The following is a 23,521-nucleotide window of genomic DNA, read 5'->3' on the forward strand; positions in this document are numbered from 1 at the left end:
CTCCAAGTCTTTGTGTGAAGAACACCTTACCTAACCGCAGCTAGGATTTTCCCAATCCTTGAATTAACAATGCCTTGAGTTATGAATGAGTACTTAATACTCGAATATTACAATAAAGATCAAAGCCTAAAACCTAAGCAAGAACTCACAAGACGTCCTAGTCTAATATGAACGTTCATGCATGAGGTTTCTGAAAATATGCAATCATAAAGAACTATCTCTTTTTCTTTTTAAGAAATACAAGAATAATGCAAGAAAGCTTTTCAAAGAAACATGCAATATGAATATGAAAACTAAAGCCCTATCATGATCTAATCTTTCTCCTAATTCAACACTCTCTAATAGATTCTAACAATGATGATCTATCTCTTTTCTCTGTGTTTTTTCTCTCTTAGTCGTTTCTGCAATTAGCTAGTATTTATACAAAACAGATTTTGTCTCTAAAACGGGTTATCAGTTATTCAATTGAAAACAACAGAAAACACTTACTTTAATCGATTAAGCCATGGGGTTAATCGATTAACCAGTGTATTTTTAATACATGATTAAATGGTAAACTACTTATATGATATATGCTCATGCAATACATGATTTCCAAATATAATACCTTTAATGCACAAAATGAATGTATTCAAATGCATGAACCTAATTAACATATATTTCTAGATGATGTCTCATTTTAGTGGATTAATTACTTTATTAAGTCTTGTGAGACTCACAACCTAGGTTTACCTAACCTAGACTCAATATCTATGGCAAGCATCTTAGACTTCTAAAAAGATAATAAAGAATTCTAACCTAAGTCTAATAAAACACCACTTGAGCCCTTGACATGTTGATTGTTGAGCCATCTTCAAGCTTTAATTAACTCATTGTCTTCATCAAAACATAGGCAAACCATTGCTAATGCAATCCTTGACTCTTTGCACTTTCAGTTGGGAGAGGTCTCTCGCCACTCATTCTTGTGAGTGTCGCGTGTAAGATATTAGAGAGTGAACCTGTGTAAGTGTATTAACTTTGCATGTAGATATTTGGGGGCCCTTCTCTATAACATTCATTCATGGGCATAAGTATTTTTTTAACCATAGTAAATGACTGTACTAGATATACATGGATATTTTTCATGAAAAGTAAGGCTGAAAGTTCACAAGTCTTGCAAAATTAAGTGATTCTAATAGAAACTTAGTTTTCCACCAAAATAAAAATTGTTAGAAGTGATAATGGTGTAGAATTTTCTATGAAATCTTTCTATACACCAAACTAGTAGCACATACACTCCACAATAAAATGGAGTAGTAGTAGAGATAAAACACCACCACATATTGAATGTAGTTAGAGCTCTCCTAATACAAAGCCAAATACCTAAAGTATATCGGTCCTATGCCATTAAGCATGATGTGCATATAATACTTATTGTAGTCTTTTGTTTTACATAATAAGTCACCCTATTATTTATTGTATAAGAAACAACCTGATCTACAAAACTTAAAGGTCTTTGGATCTCTGTGTTATACAAGCACCCTTGCTCATACAAGAACCAAATTTGATCCTAGAGCCACTAAGTACATTTTCTCCGGGTACAAAACTGGAGTAAATGGGTATGTTGTGCTGAATCTGGTTACTAGAGCCTTAGAATTAAGAATGAATGTTGTATTTCATGAATTAATCTTTCCATACAAAACTGATTGCAATATTATGAATGATGAATCTATGCCTAGTACTATTAACAATGATTCATATATTATGTATGATGATATTTTTCCTCTAAGATTAGCAAGTAGCAGACCTATAGAAACGTTCACCAAACCACTCAATGATGATTCACAACAAAGTGATGATCAAATCCTCATTCCTTCATCACCTAATCAAAATCCAAATTAATTGCAGAGAAGAAAAAGTCAGAGAGTTACAAGACCTCCCACCTACTTAGAGGACTACCACTGTGCTTTCATACATAGCACAAAACCTACACAATACTCTAGGTATCACATGTCCTCATATTTGTCTTATCATACCTTCGTAGCCAATCATAGATCTAATATACTTCCTGTTAGCAGCCAAGTTGAACCAAAGACTTATGCCCAAGCTATCTTAGATCCTAATTGGCAGAATGCAGTAAATAAGGAGTTAAAGGCCCTGCAACTTAATGAAACATGGTTTTTGACTGACTTACCTAAAGACAAGTCTGCCATAGGTTGTAAATAGGTGTTTAAAATAAAATACAAGGCATATGGGAGTATTGAGAGATAAGGCTAGGTTAGTTGCTAAGAGATATATTCAAAAAAAGGGGATTGACTACATATACATCTTTTCCCATGTGGCCAAGATTAGTATTGTAAGACTTTTAATAACCATGACTTCTATACATAAATGACACCTTAAGCAATTAGATGTTAATAGTTTTTTCTTGCATGGTGATCTCATTGAGGAAGTTTATATGATTCTACTTCCTGGACTACACTCATCTATACATAATCAAGTTTGTAAGCTTCAAAAATGTATATATGGGCTTAAGCAGACAAGTAGACAATGGTTTGCCAAGTTTTCCAATTTTTCTTATCCAACATGGTTACAGGAAATGCAAAGGTGATTACTCTTTATTTGTTAAATAGAATTCTAGTACTGTTGTTGCTATTGTTCTTGTCTATGTAGATGACATCATCCTATCAGGTAATAAACCTTTTTGAGATTAATCATCTTAAATGCTTGTTGGACATGGCTTTTAAAATTAAGGACTTATGTGATTTTAAAAAAATCTTGGTTTTGAAATTGCCAGAAATCACATAGGAATATCCATGAATCAAAGGAAATATGCCTTGGAAATCTTGTGTGATGTTGGCCTAATTGGATGCAAACCAGCCATTACTCCTATGCTCCAAGGGTCACATCTTTACCAAGATAATAATGCATCCTATTCAGATCCTTCAGCCTATAAAAGGTTGGTTGGAAGACTTATTTATCTAACAAATACCAGACCTAATATTTCCTTTTCTGTGCAGCAGTTAGCCCAGTTTATGGCATCACCAACTATCTCGCATCATAAAGTAGCCATTAGAGTCCTAAGGTATATAAACAGATCTCCTTCCTTAGGTATTTTCTTTCCTACTAATTATGTTGTTCAATTAAAGGTCTATAGTGATAGTGAATGGCTTTCTTGGCCAACTACAAGAAGATCATTTTCAGGGTATGGCATATACATTGGCCATTCTCTGATTTCTTAGAAATCAAAGAAATAGAAGACTATTTCAAGAGTATAAAGCCATGGCATTTACAACTTGTGAAATTACATGGATTAATTATTTACTAGAGGATTTGCAACATTCTTTTTCAAAAGTTGCTTTATTATATTGAGATAATTAATCTGCTTTGCATATTGCTTCTAATCTTGTTTTTCATGAAAGAACAAACCTTTTGAATTGGATTGCCATACAGTTAAGGAACAATATGCAAGTGGCCAAATCAAAAGTTTACCTGTCCCTAGTAGCCTACAATTGGCAGATGCTCTAACTAAGACTTTGGGACCTAAAGATTATTCTTCAATCCACTCCAAGCTTGGGCTCGTCAACATATATGCCCCAACTTGTGGGGGCTATTAGCCAATGAACATATTGGCCAAGGCCAAACCAAGTTGACTGAGGCATTTGCATCAGGCCAAGTATCCAAGACAGCAACAGGCCAAGTAGCCAAGACAACATCAGGCCAGGACCATGTATCATGCCAAGCAGCCAAGGCAACATCAGATCAAACAGCCAAGGCATGTACATCTGGCCAAGACCAAGTATCAGGCCAAGCAGTCAAGGCATGTGCTTTAAGTCAAGACTAAGTATCAGGCGAAGCAATCAAGGCATGCGCATCTGGCCAAGACAGATTGACTGAAGCAACATAGGTAGGCCAAGCAGCCAAGTTGGCCAAGGCAGGTGCACCTGGCCAGGCATGCCAAGACAGATTGACTGAAGCAGGCCAAGCTTCAGTCTGGCTCGGTTTTGCTCATTACTGCTCAGCAGTATGGGCTAAGAAGACTTAGTTAACTTATTGATCAAGCAATTCATCTTTCTTTATTTTAACATGTGTTTTAATGTGTATTTTTAGTTTTTTAGTAGTTAGTTAGTTAGGTTAGTTGGTTAATTGTTGTACTACCCTATAAAAGTAATCTTTTAGTTCATCTTTTGTATTCAATTCATTTTATATAACCAATAAAGTTCAGAATTATCTTTTCCACTTCATCTTTGTGTTTGAAGTTCATTAACTTCACTATTCTTCAAGGAGGTATCAAATTATTTTAACAATATTTCACAGATAATATCGCACACATATTTCAATAAGTTCATACAACGAATTCACTATATCATGTAGACACCTACCAACACAAAATAAGAAGGTTTGCAAAGTTATATTACTGATATAAACCTGGTGAGATCCAACATCATTGAGGAGCCCCTACATAGCTTGGGAGGACTCATAACTAGAGCCAAGGCCAAGAAGGCCCAAGAAGCACTTCGACAACTTATATTTAGCATCATGGATACAAGTCCTAATTTCACCAAGCAAGATGGGAAGGTTTTAAATTGCATAAGTCAAGTTGAAGAACTTGAAGGAGCTCACGGCTTGGTGGAGGAACCAACTTGACCTCATTAGTTATTACAACTAAATAAGTGAGAAGTTGCTTAAACCGTAAGTAGCTATGACCCTAAATAAGTGGGAAGTTGTCTTAACCCAAATTAGTCAAGATATATATTTATTATGATAAGTTTGTTTATTTTACTGAATTATTTTCATTAGATGCATTTATTTTAATTAATGTTTATGTTTGATTTTAGGAGAGCACGACTACGCATTGGAGATAAAACAAGGAAACAAGGGGATAAAACAAGTGTCGTGTTGATTGAAGAAGGTAGAATGTGGCATGAATCAAGGTGTTGAAAGTTTTATTATCGTGATGAAGGAAGGTTTAGGTTTTCCCTTTCTCATTTCGGTGTGTTTTCTTTTTATTCGATTAAGTGAACTCGGTTTTTATTCGACTTTGTTGAAATAAATTCCAATGCCGGTATAATGGTTTCAAGAATATTCCAGTTACAACTTACTTCTAATAAGCATGTAAATAAGTTATTTCTTCGTTGTCACATCTCGGTTTTGTTAGAATAAATTCTAACGCCGATATAATGGTATCGAAGCAATCCCCTATCACATAATTATTAAGTACATTTGAATATCATCTCGGTTTTGTGGAATAAATTCCAACACCGGTTTAATGGTACTCTAATGTACAAAAGTGATGAATAGTTAGTTGTTAGAAACAAATACATAAATAAAGAACAAAAGAATAATAAATTTAAGTGACCTTTATTTATTTACTCCCTTTCGGGTTCCTTTTATTAACAAACCAAACTTCTTCCTTAAGGAAGGTTGATATTAAAGAATAAATAAATGGTGGAACGTAAACAACAATGAATAAAAGTTAGTAAGTTAGTTTCATCACTTTTGTACATTAAAAGGTGTTTTCAACAAATAAATTTATTGATAACACTTTACTATTTTACAATTTACACATCTTTCAAGATTCAATTGTAGTATAGTATAGAGTTATGTCGAACCAAAAAGAATTGCCTAATAGAACGAATCATATGAACATGTCAATACACAAATAATGAGTTAAACATATTTCGGTTTTTTTGAATTGAATTGCATATAAACAATTAACAAGAAAAATAAACTAAATATTAACAAATTCTTGAGAAGACAAGATCATTTTGAGTAAGGAAAATATTTCTCAACTTCTTTATGAATTTGAACTACATAGACAAGTTCTTATGTTTTACTTTGATTAACCCCAAACACCATGTTCTAAAATCCTCCTTTTAGTGTATGTTCTAAAATGGTAGAATAATAATCACTTTCATTTACTACTAAACAATATTACATCCACAAAGAGATTAGGTTGTTACACCCTAATCTTGGTTACTCTAATATTGAAGTAGTAATGAATATAAGATATTAAGAAAAGCATGCTTAACTTGGCAAATAAACTAAGTAGTACAACTACTTCTTAGTTTATTTGTTAAGTGTTTGAGACAAGTAATTTTTATAACTTCAAATCAGTTTTTAGGTGATCAATCTAATAAGAGCATTAAGAATTTCTCAAAGAAATAAAATTAACCAAAGCACCAACTTGAATGATTTGAAGTAGAAATACATAACCATATTCAAAGGAAATTGTTAGGAGCATGAGTCATCCATCCAAAGATTGGATGCTTTTAGTTCCAAATGAGATTACAAAATTGATTTTTGCATCTCATTTGCCTTCTCCTTTTCTCCTCTTGAATTATAAACTAAAATTAAAAAACTTACTTAAATAAAGTTCCTAAGAGCTAAGAACAAGAATAGAGAAATTCATAAAGGAATTTCTAGGCAAAATGTGAGTGAAAATGTGAGAGAGATTGTGTGAGATATATTTTTGTTCGAATTGAATGTACCTTATTTATAGAAATTCTTTTGGGGCCGTTGAGCTGCTTCTTAGCCCCACTAAGCAACTGACCAATCCCTTCAGCATGGGTTTGGTCCCTTAATCAAGCAACTTTGTCACCTCCTTATGCTTGACTCATCAAAGCTAGTTGTGAGCTATGAACACAACTATGGTGAGCTACTCTGGAAAGCCTATGGTGGGCTAGTTGAGGTGAGGTCATTGGTGACTTCATGGTTTGCTTGATGGCTAAGTCAAGTCTGGGTGCACACCGCTTGGCACACTTGTTGCACCGCTAAGCTGCTTGTTCAGCAACTTTGATCATGCTGACTGGGACGTGGCCTGATGCTTGCTAATCTGGGAAGGAGTCTGGTTCTCCGCTGAGCTGCTTGGTTGCACCGCTAAGCTGCTTGTTGAGCAGCTTCGCATGTGCCAAACTCGTGTCTGACTGTGTCAAGCTTGAGTGCTGATCATGTCAGGACTAGTCTGGTGCTAGGCTGAGCGGCCAAGCAGGTCCGCTCAGCTGCTTGCTTGAGCAGCTTAGTCCAGGTCAGGCTGGTGTCCAGGTCAGCTTAGCGTGGCTTGAACCACGCTCAGCTGCCTGCTTGAGCACCTTGATTTTGACTTCTTTTTCTTTTTGACTATGAGTCTTTTTTCTCTTCTTTTCTTCTTTCTAAACCGTACAAAATACATAAAAAATAAATACACACACAAATATACAAGATTGTGATATTTTATACAAAAAATATTGTTTTAAGTTGGTTTTTCTCAATTATGCTTAAGATAAGTGTCATAAAAGTGTATGAAATTTAGGTATGTTTGGCACTTATCACAAGGAGATCAAGCTCCACACGCCTAGAAACAAGGAGAAGCCAAATCTAATTTAATTTCATCAAGATAGGGAATTCCTAATCTAATTTCGGCAAGCACAAGAATAACAACATAAATCTCAATCAAAATGGGGACTTCTCACTATATCAATGTCACGATGATAAAGATGGGAATTATCTCAACAAATCATCAAGGCAATGCAAATCAGATTGGCCCTTTTTCACAACAAACAATTTTGCCAAGTCCAAGTCTCCAACCGCGAAGATTTTATTAGAAGTTAGATAGGATTAGTTTATCTTTTCATGCTTTTGATTATAGTTGAATAGCCTAAGATATTACTCTATATATGACCGTGTATACTCATTAAATAAAATCACGTTGATTTTTATTTGGAATTATTTCTCATTGTTAGTAAGTTTTCTCCTAGCTTCTTGATTGAGCCAAGGTATCCGTTCTTATCAAGAGTGCCTTCTCTTATGGCAAACTTTACAAGATTTATCAAACATCTCTTGTTTGTGGCGTCATTCCATTTGATATCCCCAACCATCTTCTTAACAATTTACCTAGCTATTTCACTAAAATTGACCAAGCAAACCGTGACCTGATGAATAATCCTACATTCATCAAACTGTGACCAACACTAATCATCAATTACCTAATCTAAACTGAGACACCCTAAGTCAAAGTGGGACTTGCAATCAATTCTAATTCAAAGTACAAAAAGAAAGTAACTTACAATCAATTCTAATTCCAAGTGAGACTTTCACAAGAAACAATTTTCAATTAAGGCAACTAACTTAAAGGTTGTCATCAATTACTTCAATTCTATTTGAGATCAACTATATTTTAAAATTGATTAAAATGGTTACAACTATATTGCTTAATGAGAGTGAAATATTAGAATTATATTATGACAAAACTTTTGCAAGTGCTTATGCAGCCCGTGTAACAAGAAAAAATAATTGGAAATTAATTTGTTATATTAGACTAGGCTCAAAATATAAAAATTACCTATGTTTCATATACTAGAATGTTGGGATAAGATATGTCAAAGAACGAACCTGTCATGTTTATATAAAGTTGTATTTATTATTATTAAACTATTATATTTATTGTTTGTCAAAATAATTAATATGGAAGGTCATTGATTATAATAATGAGAAACATTTTTTTATAATTTTAATCTAAATTCTTTTTTATCATAGGATTATTATTAAGCTTAAGACATTATATCCAGATAGATCAATATATGTGTAGTAGTCTTTATTAGATAAAGATTAATATATCTCATTTGTTAAATTACACATATAAATGGTGCATATAGAGATATGATCATTGAAATGACTCAAAAGAGAAATCCTAATGGTTAATATACTACATTTGAATTGTCAATAAGATATTTTTTATATATTTTCCTTAGGCTTTAGATTATCATAGTAATTAACAAATTATTTATTATATTTGATATCTGACATCTAATGCCTTATGAGTTATGATGTTAGTTGAATGATTATCGGGTATCATTAAATCCTTGTAGGATTAATGATTAACCAAGAAAGAATTCACCAACTCATGGTAATGATTTTGAGCTCCATAGAAATAAAGATTTTGGCCAAGGAGAATTGAATGAATGAAGAAATCAGTTTCTTAAGTCACTCAATATGAGTTAACTTATTAGAATTTACAGATATATCATATTCTAGAGTTAGCATAGAGCTGTAAAGATGAAATGAAATATTATAGTAATCTTCGAATGATTTTAAAGTAAAAAATATTACTTCATCTATATCTGGTCGTTAAGGAGTGTTTCTACATGCCAACCATCATTAGTAAATTAATGAATTAATTTACTATCGTTTAATAATGAACCTATAGGGCCACACACTAACGGGTGTTCTGATTATTTTTGGACTAGAAAATATTATTGATTAAATTAAATAGTTTAATTTTGCATATTTTCTGTTAAGTGCAATATTATTGTATTTTTTCTAGCAACAAAAAATACAAATAATATTATTCAATCATATGTAATATAATTAAGTTAGACTTAATTAATATATTTCAAATGTTTGTTTAAATTAAAAAAAATTATAGGATCATTGATTAATTTAAACATTTGAAAAATCAAAAACAAAATAACACATTAAATGGTAATGACGTGCGGTTGCTAAAAATTAGCAAGTGAATTGATTGGACAGATTTTTGCTTTATTACTTATAAACGAGAGCATGTACATATTGATACATATATACAAAAGCAAAAGAAGAAAACATGTGTTTTTCTTCTATCATTCTTGGTTTTGCCATTTTGTTTGAAATTTTAGAATATATTAGATTATTCATTTGTGTTGACTCATTTTATTCCACGGATCAAGTGTTGATACAATAAAGGTCGGTATCGATATAGATACACGTGTAGAAACTTCATACTTTTGAAGGGGGAGGAATTTTCGAAAACCATCAGTCTCCTAAGGTATTTTTAGAAACATTTTTTTTTTTGCCTTATTGTTACATTGTATGCATATTTTAATATAAAAAGATCCATTATTTTTCGGTGTACATGTTAGGAACACGCATAATAACCTTCATAAACATAGGTTTCTCTAAAGACATTCTTTAAGGAATAAAAAACATACAATTTTTTGTTGAAAAATAATGTTTTCTAATATCTTAAAAATTCATGAATGTGATTTTTCAAAGTAAATTTATATTGAAAACTGATGTTTTTTATTGTCATAAAATTGCAAATTTTCAAAGTAAAATTCATACTTGTTAAATTCCAAAACAATATGCTTAGTACATTAGTTTAGAAAGAACATGCTTCTAAAAGCCAAGTCTATCGACCTCTTTATGTTAAATAGTTACCATTATCCTATTTCTGATGAAGTGACAAATTCATGCATATTTGGCATAGTAGTTTTCAATGTATCAAAATTTTAAGGACATAAAAAAAGCAATCGTTACTATTTTATGTGCATTGCTATAGATAGAACCCAAAACCCCTTTCTTCTTTATGTGTTTTTTTAGACTTACTAATTAAGAAAATAGTGCTAAATTTAGTTAATGTCCAATTCACCATCCCCTTTTGCCCCATGAGTTGGGAATGAGTTCTTAGAGACCAATTTGAATGATTGAAACACCCAAAGTACCATCATTGTTTACTCTCCCAACCAAGTCTACATTCTCTAAATTCTTGACACATAGTAACAAAAGCCAATCATGTCCTATCTTTTCTCTTGCCAAGCATGTGACTTATGGTCCACTACTATGATGAGAACATACATATCTTCACTCGGAGTAGTTATTAATAGTTATAGACATATTTATATCATTGATTTTATGGATATACATATAAATTTAATTAATAATATATAATCAATGGTGAATGCATATGAGACATTGGTTCTAGGTCATACATTATTTCTCATTCCTAGATGGATGAACATTAACTTCATGACATTAATAGCATTGAAATAATTCATATGATAGTGTCGCCTCCATGAAACTAGATGCCTAAGGTGGGCCAAAGTCTTTTTAATGAGGTGTGGAGGCTCTTGAAATGAATCCACACCTTTAAATAATTCAATGTGAAAATTTAATAATGGTTGTCAGATTGCCTCAAGTCTAAAGTTGGATTTGTGTTTAAAAATTAGACTCGGACAATATTTAGAATAGAGTAAGAGATAAACATAACTCGGCTCGTCTCATGGTCACTCATTCATCATGTTTATATATGTGTCTATTCAATTGTATACAGAGGAGTGACATCTCTTTGATTAAAAATATCATTGATTAAAAATATCATTGATCCTCTAATTTTTTAATTGTATATATATGATTAACACTATATATACATATATAATTTAATATGTCAAATTTCATATATGTAATAATAAGTAATATTGAGAAGACTTTACTAAAATGTGTATATATACATTATATTCAATTGGGTTAAGGGTCGTATTCAAGCTCAAAGGCTGACCCGAATAACCCAGTCGATATTTGAGGTTAAATTAACTTCGATTCTAGGTTCGGGTTCAAGAAAGTAATCTGATCAATATTCAGAGCCGGATAACGGACAATCCTTACTCAACTCATCTTCACCCATACTATCCATGTTAAGAATAAAATATTTATTATTATTTTGAAAATAAAGTGGATTACTCTCTAATCTACCATACCACTCTTTCTAATCTTTATTATAAGACATCATTATAAGATTTTAGGTATATTTTTTATAAGACTTTTTATATTTTATGCAACATTAATTATTTTTTCTTTATTTGCCCATATTAAAAGATTGAGTAAATTACACTAACACTTTCTGAGTTTTAATGAAATTACATAAATTAGTCCTCATTTTTTTACACATGCACAAACCCCATACTTTTTATACTTTTTTATTACACGGATCACCCATGCATAAGAAATAAGTGTAATCTTTTAAGCAAAAAATGTGATAAATGCAATTTAGTTAAACAAAACATCGTGTATATTGTGGAGACAAGTCCAAATAATATGAGTCAATAGCTCTTTATTATTTTTGGTTCGTTACAATATAGTATAAGAGCAATTTAAACAATATGTCTTTAGAATTGTTGATGCATTTTGTAACAAAAAATAATAAAGATACATTGATTTGAATATTATTTGGACTTCTCTACATAATATACCACATTTTGTTTAACTTAATTGCATTTATCATATTTTTGTTTAAAATAATACACTTATTTCTCAGGCAGAGGTGGTCAGTGTAATGAAAATATAAAAATTAGAGGATTTGTGTAGATGTAAAAAATTGAATGGTGATTTATGTAATTTCATTAATACTAAGAGGTGTCAGTGTAATTTACTCTAAAAGATTCTACATATCTCTACTTTTTGTTGTTTTCAGGAAGACCATTGATTAAAGAAGAATATCAAACTCATCTCCATTAATGGAGAGAGAAGTACATTTTTTCTTTTAGTTTTAAGGTTAAACTTGTCTTATCATAATAAACATAAAGATATAAATGTAGTAGCATATCACATCTTGCCTCTCTCTCTAGTACTGAATAGTAGTCTCATTCTTAGAGTAAGATGATAATCTTGTAATATTTTTAAAATATCAAGAAAAATATACTCTTTAGTTAAAAATGTATAATAAATAGGAAGGGGAGTAAAATATTAAATTGATTATTTTAATATCGATTAAGAAAACACGTTTTGAAAAAGCAATATATCAATGTTTTAGGTGGGATATTTTTAGTTGATTTTAAATAAAAATCAACTTTAAATAAAAATCAATTATAAATGTAGAAATAATTTATTTACCGACCATGTGAAGGTTTTTCAGACTTTTAGTGTAATATCCATTACTTATGGATTATTAATAATTGTCTCTTAAATATAAATATTGTATATAAATAGAAAATGTATTAATAGTATAATTCATGATAACTTATCCTCACCAAACATGTATTTATTGTATTCCAAAAACGTAAAATAATTTCTCATGCATTTAATACCTATACACGAGATATTTGATGGGAATACTTTAAATTTGAAGCTGGAAATGTCGTAATAAATATGAAAGCATTGTTTGAAATGTCGTAATAAATATGAAAACATTACCCTTCTATGCTAATTAATATCATTAGGTGCAATATGTTAAGAGTATTCAATAGGAAAGAAATGAGTGAAGATGAGAGTAAGAGGAAAACAGAAAAAAGAATAGATGGACTTGAAGTAGGAATTATAAGAATTGAATTAGAATCAGCCACAATCCATGCTTATTTATAAAGTTTTTATATATGGCTAACTAATAATAACCACCTAACAATAATAGAAACTTCTAATTATCATCCCAACTTACTAATTATTTGATTAATCTTTCAACACTTTTCTTTAATCAAAGAGTTGCAATTCAACAAATACACAATACAACTGTAAAATCTCATATCCTAGTTAAAACTAAGGACATTCAACATGTTTTTCAACTTCTTAAATCTCTCAAACTTCAAGCCTTTTGTCAAGACATCATCAGTCTAATTTTCTATGGGACAGTGAACTAGTTTCACCTTCTCCTTTTCAACTTGATCTCTTAGGAAGTGAAACCTTGTTTCAATGTGTTTGCATCTTCCATGGTTGACTAGATTCTTGGCCAAGTTTATAGCTGACTTGTTGTCCACTCTCAGCTTAAACCTTCCAATTTCACTACACTTTAATTATGATATCAAGGATGTCAACCACAATCCTTGACATACTGCATTGCAGGATACAATATATTCAGACTCACATATAGAAAGAGCCACCACATCTTGTTTCTTGGAACTCCATGATATAGGGGCACCAAAGATGGAGAACACATACCCAGATGTGCTCTTTCTATCCTCCTTATCTCCACACCAATCTAAGTCTGAATAGCCTACAAAGCAAGATTCAACTTTCACTTTCTGTTTAGGAAACATAATTCCATAATTCAGAGTTCTTTTCAAGTACCTCATGATCCTATTGGCTGCAATCATATGAGATTGCTTAGGATTGGCCATATGTCTGCTTATTACTCCCGAACCATGGCTTATCTCAGGTTTGCTATGACAAATGAAACTTAGACAACCTACAATCTATCTATAGAGAATTGAATCTATTGGATTTTCAGTTGCTACATCACTTGATCCCACATTTCCTTCAACTGACACTACTACTGGTTGTCATAATCAGTTGCACAACCTCATCATCAAACCCTTCATTCTCCTCCTTAACAAGATTTGCCTCATAATCTTGTTTTCCTTGATGTTGGTTTTTGTTTGGTGCATAGCATTTAGAGGAAAAGTCTCCTAACTTGTCACAATTGTAGCATCTGACTTTCTTTCAGTCTACCTTCTTTTTCCAATTCTTGGACTATTTACAACCACTTCTTCTTTTAGGTTGTTCTTGTTGATCAAACAATCTCCTTGGCCCACCTTTTGAATTAGAACTCTTCCATTGGTTCTTGTTAAAGTTCCTCACATAAAAACTTCTTTTCTTTGCTCTTGTTTGTATCTGAAGAGCTTGATGGGAGGGTCCATCTGCCATTCTTTCATTGGGTCTTTGTTCATGGGCTTCAAAAGACCCTTGGAGTTCTTCAATCTTCATCTTCTCAACCCTTCCTGATACTTCAATGGCCACTACCACATGGTCGAATTTAGGAGTCACAGTCCTCAAAACCTTCTCAATAATTGCAGCATCCTCCATCTTTTCACCGCAAGACTTCATTGCATTTGTGTGAGTAATGATTCTTGTGAAGAAATCAGTAACTCTTTCACCTTCTTCCATTTTCATGAGTTCATATTGTCTTCTTATTGTTTGAAAACAAATCTTCTTGAATTGTGTAGCACCAGCATGGTGTTTTATCAACATATCCCAAACAACCTTTGCAGTTGTAGATCCTGCAATCTTCTCAAAGTGAGCATTTTCCACTGCTTGGTGAAGGAGACAATTTGCCTTACAATCTCTTTTCTTATTCTGATTGTGAGCATTCCTCTATGCTTCAGTAGCATTTTCTTCCAAGATTGGTAGACCGTCCTCAAAAATACCAGCTACATCTTGGTAGCCAAAAATGGCTTTCATTTGAAAGCTCCATCTTGTCCAGTTCTTACCATTCAACACAGACAGATTCGTTGCATAATTTCCAATGATTTGAACCATGATTGCAACGAAATTAGTTGGATCGTTTTTGTAGCTCTTGATACCAAATATTAGAGTAAGAGTAAAAGGAAAACAAAAAAACAATAGATGGAATTGAAGTAGGAATTATATGTGTTTAATGTGATTGAAGAATTGAATTAAAATCAGTCACAATACATGCTTATTTATACAAGTTTCTATATATGGCTAACTAACAGTAACCACCTAACAATAATAGAAACTTCTAACTATCATCGTAACTTCCTAACTATTTGATTAATCTTTCAACACAATATGCATGTAATACAATATTAGAACAAGGAAGAAAAAATAGAAAATTAATGAATATTTTTTTAATTAACATAATATATTTTTATAGGTACTAGATAACTTTTGGAACAACAAATCTTTGTTCAACATGATATACATAATTCTTGATTCAGTTTTGACATAAATATTTTTAAGTGAAATTAATTTTTTGTTTTGTTTAAATCATGTGAATTTTCAATGGAGATAATCTTGCTTGACCTTGGTTAGATCACTATCATCGACACAATTTTCATTCCAAATTTTAATATGACTACATTGTTGTTAAGTGATATTTCCTATTCTGGAAACTAGTTGTGAAAGTTAGTTTGGTCGTTTAGTTGAGTTTCCATTTGTGGAAAGTAGTTTGTTAGTTAAAAACTGATTTTTCATTTTTCCGTATTAGGTACATTGTTTGGTTGTTGCTATAAAACCAAACTTGAATCTCATTTCAAGGCATGAAATATACATAGAGGTATTATCCGGTATATACATACTCTTCTTCTCCCTCAATCTCCAACTCTCTCTTTTCTTTCATTATGTTTTTACTGCAACATCTGGTATCAAGAGCTATACACTTGCTTGGGAAATCAAGAACACGAGAATGGGGCAAAAAAACTTTCCAACAAATCTCCCAATCCTTGACGACAAGAATTGGCCATGGTGGTAGACGCAGATGAAGGTTCTATTCGGGTACCAAGAGATTCTTGGAATCATGGTGAATGGGGTTACACCACTAGAAGAAAATGTCGCAGATGAACAAAGATAAAGTCATAAGGAGGATTTGAAGAATGATTGCAAGGCACTATGCTTGATTCATTGATGTTCACTTCGAGAAGATAGTTGGGGCATAAACCTTAACCCAAGCCTAAAATGGGAATGAAGGTGTTGGTCAATTGAAGAAAGTACAGCTTCAAACAATGAGAAGGCAATTTGAATTGATTCAAATGGAGGATGTTGAGAGGATTGTTGAATTCTTCAACCGAATCACCACCTTGACAAATGCTATGAAGTCATGTGGTGAGAAGGTTATTGATCTCACTATAGTGGAGAAGGTATTACACACCTTGACTGCCAAATTTGATCATATAGTGGTAGCTATTGAGGAGTCAAGGCAACTAGAGAATTTGAAGGTTGAAGAACTCCAAGGATCACTTGAAGCTTATAAACATAGGATGTTTGAGCGTTCAGAAGGAAAACAAGTAGATCAGGCTCTCCAAGGACATACTTTCAGAAGAAGAGGGACATCTGCTAGAGGAGGAGAACCTAGAGGTAGGGGTTGTGGCAGAGAAAACAGATTGAGCAATGGAGATGGAAATTGTGTACCTGAATCTTCCAGGAGAGGAAGGTACAAAGAGTTCAATGGACACAAAAGGAAATTGGATAAAAAGAAACTCAAGTGCTTCAATTGTGGAAGACTTGGAAATTTCTCTAAAGAATGCCAACTTTCAAGTCAAAACCAGGTCAGTGAATGACAAGATGATGAGGCTAACATGGCAAAAGTGCCAGATCATGAAGATGATATGAGTATAATCATGGTGATGAATAATGGTGATGAAGAAGCCAATGATGCATAGACATGGTACCTGGACTCAGGGTGCTCCAACCATATGACATGCCATAAAGACTGGCTTATAAATTTTGATGATCAGAGGAAAATCTCATAAGGTTTGCTGCTAATAGAACTATACAAGTAGAAGGATGATAAGGCTAATATCAAGCCTGAATTAAAACATGTGTATAAAAGGGGGAAAAGGAAATTTTGGTTGTCAAAATAACAAACTTTCCCGCCTCACCCTTCGTGGTTAAGTTGGTTAGATGGCTATAAATAGAAAGCTAAGCCTAAAAGGGGAGTAGTTAATGATTTGTGAAACTGATTGAGGAATCATTTGGGTAAGGATCGTGGGATCCTCAATCTTGTAACTACACTCATACTTTCTTATTTCTTCTTCTTCTTCTTAATAAAATTCTCCTAGAACCCTAGCATAATCCAATTGATTCTGGTTTATGGGCAATTACTCTCAAATTCTCTCTTCTTCTATCTTTTAAATAGTAGTGTCTATCACTAGTATCAGAGCACCATTTTGGTGCCTGTTGGGAAGGTTCATTGTTGTTGTTGCATGCTAGGTTTTGTCATATGGTATCCACTCAAGGAATGGCTAGAGAAAATGAAAGTTGGGTGCAAGAGAGGGAGGAAATGTGCTAAGAAAGTGAGGAATTGTGCATGAGGGTGGAATGGAATGAAGCTCGTACCAAGAATACTGAGGATTTGCTTGCTGCCATAGCCATCAAATTGGGGGTTATGCAAGGTGAGAATTATATGGTTGGAGGCAGTGAGAATGGTGAGAAGGTGGATAGCCATAAGCTAGGGTCGAATCACGATAGGTGGAGAAAATTGGAAATTCTCATTTTCATGGGAGATGATGCCTATGGGTGGGTGCAAACATTGGATAGGTATTTCAATTTGAGGGGCATCTCTGAAGCTGAGAAGATGAGAGCTGCCCCGGTAGCCTTAGAAGGAAGGGCTCTTAGCTGGTACCAATGGTGGGAAGAATGCAATCTCTCACCTACTTGGGATAGTTTCAAAATAACAGTTGTGAGGAGGTTCTAACCTTCTATGGTGCAAAATTCCTTCGAGTTGTTGTTGTCCTTGAAGCAAGAGGAGAGTGTAGAGGCATATATGGAAGCATTTGAAAAGTATGATGGGGCCCTTAAGGAAATTAACCAAGGATTCCTCAGGGGTGTGTTCCTTAATGGGATGAAGGAAGAGGTGAGGTTAGAAGTTATGGTGGTGCATAAGAAGTCTAGTGTGGGATATACAAGGAGCTTTGGTTCTAATCATGGAAACTCCTATAGCATGGTAGTAACTTTGGATCCTTCTTCCATAAGTAATAGTAGGAAGGGAGGATCTACTGTGGGAAGTTTGACTGGAATGCCCAAAATTAATCAAGAGGTTGATAGTTCTAGAGCTATGCGGGAGTATATGAGGTTAACTAGTGCTGGGATGAGGGAGAAAAGGGAGAAGAGCCTATGTTTTAGATGTAATGAACCCTTCTCAAGGGAACATAGGTGCAAGAATAAACAACTGAGCATGCTTCTCTTGGCTGAAGAGGAAGAAGTTGAAGAAGGGGATGAAGCAGAAATAGAGGTGCATGCCTTCAATTCCTTACAACTATCTTTATATTCAATGAAAGGACTTACTTCTTCAAAGTCTTATAAGATAGAAGGTACCTTGGGAGAAAAACCAGTAGTTGTAATGATTGAGTGTGGAGCTTCCCACAATTTTATCTCAAGGGATTTGGTGGATGCCTTGCAGCTTAAGGTAGATGGAACCAGAACTTATGCGGTGGAGGTAGGGGATGGACATCACATAAAGTGCCAAAGGAAGTGTCCCCAACTCAGACTCTTCATGCAGAAACTTGAGGCAATTCAAGACTTTTATCTGTTTGAATTAAGAGGGCGGTGGATATGGTCTATGGTTTAGAATGGCTAGCCAGCCTAGGGAAAGTGAAGGCTGATTTTGGTAGAATGAAATTTTTTATCAAGAAGGGAGGAACAAACATCACTATAGTAGGGGATCTTGCCCTAACTATGGCTGAGCTATCAATAGGATCTTTTATGCAAATTCTGATGGAGGAGAGGGAGGGACTATTGTTACAATGTGATGTGCCCACTCAAGCTAGACCATAAAGAAATTTGTCCTCAAAGTTGGAAGAAGTATTGCAACAATTCCAATGAATCTTCTAGGATATTCAGGGCCTTCCTACCACTAGAAGGCAAGACCATACCATTCATTTAAAGTAAGGAGCAAAAATACCTCATCAAAGGCCATATAGGTGTCCCTATTACCATAAATCAGAAGTGGAGAGGTTGGTGGTTGAGATGTTAGAAGCTGGGGTTATTAGGCCTAGTATAAGCCCCTACTCTAGTCATATAATCCTAGTTAAAAAGAAGGATGGAGGGTGGATGTTTTGTATGGACTAGAGGACCCTTAACAAGATAACCATTCCTAATAAGTTTCGCATTCCTTTAATTGAGGAGTTACTAGATGAATTAGGAGGGGCAAGGGTATTCTCTAAAATGGACTTGAAATCTATGTATCACTAGATTAGGATGAGGCTAGAGGATGTGGAAAAGACAACTTTTAGAACTCATGAAGGCCACTACGAGCTCTTGGTTATGCCATTTTGGCTGACAAATGCTCCATCTACCTTCCAATCCCTCATGAATGATATATTGAAGCCATATCTAAGGAGGTTTACACTAGTGTTCTTTGATGACATTTTTATGTACAGTCCTGATTTAGTCTCTCACTGCCAATATCTAGGGATAATTCTAGATTTACTAATGAAGAATTCCCTCAAGGTTAACCCTAAAAGGTGTAGTTTTGGTCAATCCAGTATTTAGTACCTAGGACATGTAATATCTGAAGGAGGGGTATCAACTGCTCTCTCAAAGGTAGAGGACATGAAGTCTTGGCCTGTTCCTACCAAGATCTAAGGATTAAGAAGATTCTTAGGGCTCACTAGGTACTACAGGAATTTGTGAAGGATTATAGCATAATAGCTAGACCTCTCATTGACTTGCTTAAAAAATATGCTTTTTGTTGGTCTGTGGAGGCTAATGTTGCCTTTGAAAAGTTGAAGAAGACTATTACTGAGTTACCTATGTTGTTTGTCCCTAATTTCAATAAGGATTTTGTTATGGAAACTGATACATCCAGCAAGGGTTTAAGGGCTATGTTGATGCAGGGTGAGAGACCCCTAGCCTTATGGAGCAAGGAACTTTAACTTAAGGCCCAATAGAAATCTGTATATGAGATGAAATTGATGGCATTGGTTCAAGCTATACAGAAATAGAGACATTGTCTTATGGGCAGACATTTCATTATTAGAACTGATCAAAAGAGTTTGAAGTTCCTAACAAATCAGAGGTTGTTTTCGTATGATCAGCTTAAGTGGGAAGTTAAATTGGTGATACTGGACTTTGAGATACAATACAAACTAGCCAGTGAAAACTCTGTTGCTGATACATTATCTAGGAAACTTATGTATTTGCCATTTCTATGATCACTAATGAATAGGTAGAAGTTTGGATCCAAGAGTTACAATTGGATCCTAAATGGAGGAAGGTGATGCAAGATTTGGTGGTTTCTTCTAACTCTCATCCATGTTTTGAGTTAAAGAATAGGGTACTGTATTACAAGTGTAGGTTGGTTTTGTCAAGAAGATCCAATAGTATTCCCATGATTCTATATGAATGTCATGAGACCCTTGTAGGCGACATTCAGGATATCTAAGGACTTACAAAAGAATTGCAAGCTTCTTATTTTGGGAAGGAATAGGAACTAACATCAAGACCTTCATAGAGGAGTGTGACATCTTCCAGAGGAATAAGTATTCAACCTTAGCACCTGTAGGGTTGTTGCAACCTCTCCTTATCCCTCAACAGGTATGAATGGACATTTCCATGGATTTCATAGGGGGTCTTCCTAGAGCCAGGGGCAAGTATACCATCTATATAGTAGTGGATAGACTCACAGTATGTCCACTTCTTTGCATTAGGACATCCTTACTCAGCCAAGGATGTAGTTGCTGTCTTCTTAAAGGGAGTAGTCAAATGGCATGGTTTTCCTACATCTATAGTCTCAGACATGGATCCTTTGTTTTTAAGCCACTTTTGGAGAGAATTGTTTAAAATGGTTGGTACACAGTTGAAGTTGAACACCTCTTATCACCTTCAGACAGATGGGAAGACTGAGGTTACTAACAGATGCTTTAAGACTTATTTAAGATGTTTTGTAGAACCCAAGCCTAAATAATGGGTGGAGTGGCTGCATTGGGCAGAATTCTAGTTCAACTCAAAATATAATCAATCAGCTGGAATTAGGGGTGGCAAAATTATCCATAATCCAAAATCCATCCAAATTCATTCAAATTAAATCCATCCAAATTCATCAGTTAGAACTAATTGATTTAAATGGATATAATCCAATGGATACTATTGATAATGGATGGATTCAAATCCATCCATTATATCCAATGGATATCCATGGGTATATCCATTTGGATGGATACCCAATCCATCCAAAAAAAATAAATTAAAAACAAATTTTTTCCAATTAATTCAGTATTAATATAAAAAATTTCTCTCACCTTTCTAACAACAATCCCACACACATTATAAAAGTTAAAAATTGCAATTGTGATTTTAAAAAGTGCTTATCAAAAAAGTATAAAAATTTTCGATCTTAGTGCTTTACCCAACATCTAATGCAAAGTATAAATATATCATTTTGGTTATTGAGTAATATGATAATATAATAACAAAATGAAATATTTCAGGATGATGGATTGTTGGATACAACTTGTGGAAGTCCCAATTATTAAGGGTGTAAGCAGTTCCGGTTTAAACCGTGAAACTGATGAAACCGAACCATAAAATGCAGTTCGGTTCGGTTCTGCAGTTCGGTTCTGCGGTTCGATTCAGATTTTTTATTTGGAATCATTTAAGTTCGATTTGGTTCACGATTTTGTAAATTTTGGAACTGTTAGAACCGAACCGCATATTAAAAAATAATTTTATTTTATATTTGGATGGTTAAGCTTTAAAGTTAGGAGATAAAATATGATTAAGAATTTATGATTATTAATACATATAAGCTATAAGTAAGAGGCAAATAGAAAATATAAATTAGTAAACAAACCTAAATATCTATTATACTCATTATCTCTATTATCCATTGAGAAGATAAACTGTTGGACTAAAGAATTGGTACCAAGTTTGTTATTCTTAAATTTTGTTTGACATTGTCGGAGATTTTGTGGACTAAAATTTCAAGTTTGTAGTGCGTTGAGATGTTGAATTATTATTGTTTTACTAGAAAGAGTATTAAATACATTTAATATTCATTTAATTGATTCTATACTTTGCAAAAAAAATTCAACTATTTCATAAAGGATTTTCTTTAAATAAGTTGAAAAATCGCGGAACCGAAGCATAAATGAATGGTTCGGTTTGGTTCCTAAATAAAATTTGCGGTTAATCGAGTAGAACCGAACTATATCTTTGTGTTCGGTTCGGTCACTAAATTGCGTCAAAAACCGAACCAAACTTTTATATTCCTACCAATTATGTTGCATTAGAGATTCTTGCAAATAAGAATGCTTATAAAAAAACTTCACAAATTCACATTTTATAAGTGTTTATCAAAAAAGCACTTTTTAAAAGTGTTTGTTAAGAAAATTATTTTTTAAAATCGATATTTAAAAATTCTTTATTAAATAATAATTTTTAAAAGAATTTTTCTTCTTCAAATTGCTTTATTAAAAATGTTTTGTTCAAATTAAAAAAAAAATGGGTTGGTTACCCATCCATCCAATCCATTAAAATGGATAGAATGGATGGATTGGAATCCATTGGATATGGATGGATTGGATAATTTAAAAATATGATGTAATGGATTTATATGGATTGATGGATAATTTTCTATCCATCCATTAGGATCCATATCCAAACTCGTCCAAACTCATCCAATTTCCACCTCTAGCTGGAATGATCCCTTTCAAGGCCTTGTATGAAAGAGAACCACTTTTGCTAATAAGGTCATGAACTATGCCCTCTAGAGTGGAAGAAGTCAATCAGTTGTTCATTGAAAGGGATGGAATATTAGAAGAATTGAAGGCTAATTTGGCTATGGCATAGAATTTGATGAAGCAAGCAGCTGATAAACACATGAGGACAGTGGAATTTGAGATAAGAGACTGGGTATTCCTCAAGCTACAGCCATATAAATTGAAGTCCTTTGCCACTAGGCCCTTTTCTAAACTAGCTCCTATATATTATGGCCCTTATCAAGTGATTCACAGGGTAGGTGTTGTAGCTTATAAGTTGGATCTACCTGGTGGAACTACAGTTCACCCTTAAGCCCCATCGGCAACCCCAACCATTGCCACTTATGCTGAATGATGAGTTGGTATTGGAAGTGAGCCTAAAAGACATCACAGATTGCAGGGAGGTTGAGCAGGGGAAGACTGAAATCCTAGTGAAATGGCAGAATCTCCCTGAGCATGACAACACTTGGGAGACAGCAACGAGTTTGCAAGCAAATTTTTCAGACTTCCAACTTGAAGACAAGTTAAAAAGTTTAGGGGGGGAGTGTAAGGCTAATACCAAGCCTGAATTAAAACATGAGTATAAATGAGGAAAAAAGAAAGTTTGGTTGTTAAATTAACAAACTTTCCCGCCTCACCCTTGGTAGTTAAGTTGGTTAAAAGGCTAT

Source organism: Lupinus angustifolius, chromosome LG02 (genome assembly GCF_001865875.1).
Source record: "Lupinus angustifolius cultivar Tanjil chromosome LG02, LupAngTanjil_v1.0, whole genome shotgun sequence".
Lineage (NCBI taxonomy): Eukaryota > Viridiplantae > Streptophyta > Magnoliopsida > Fabales > Fabaceae > Lupinus > Lupinus angustifolius.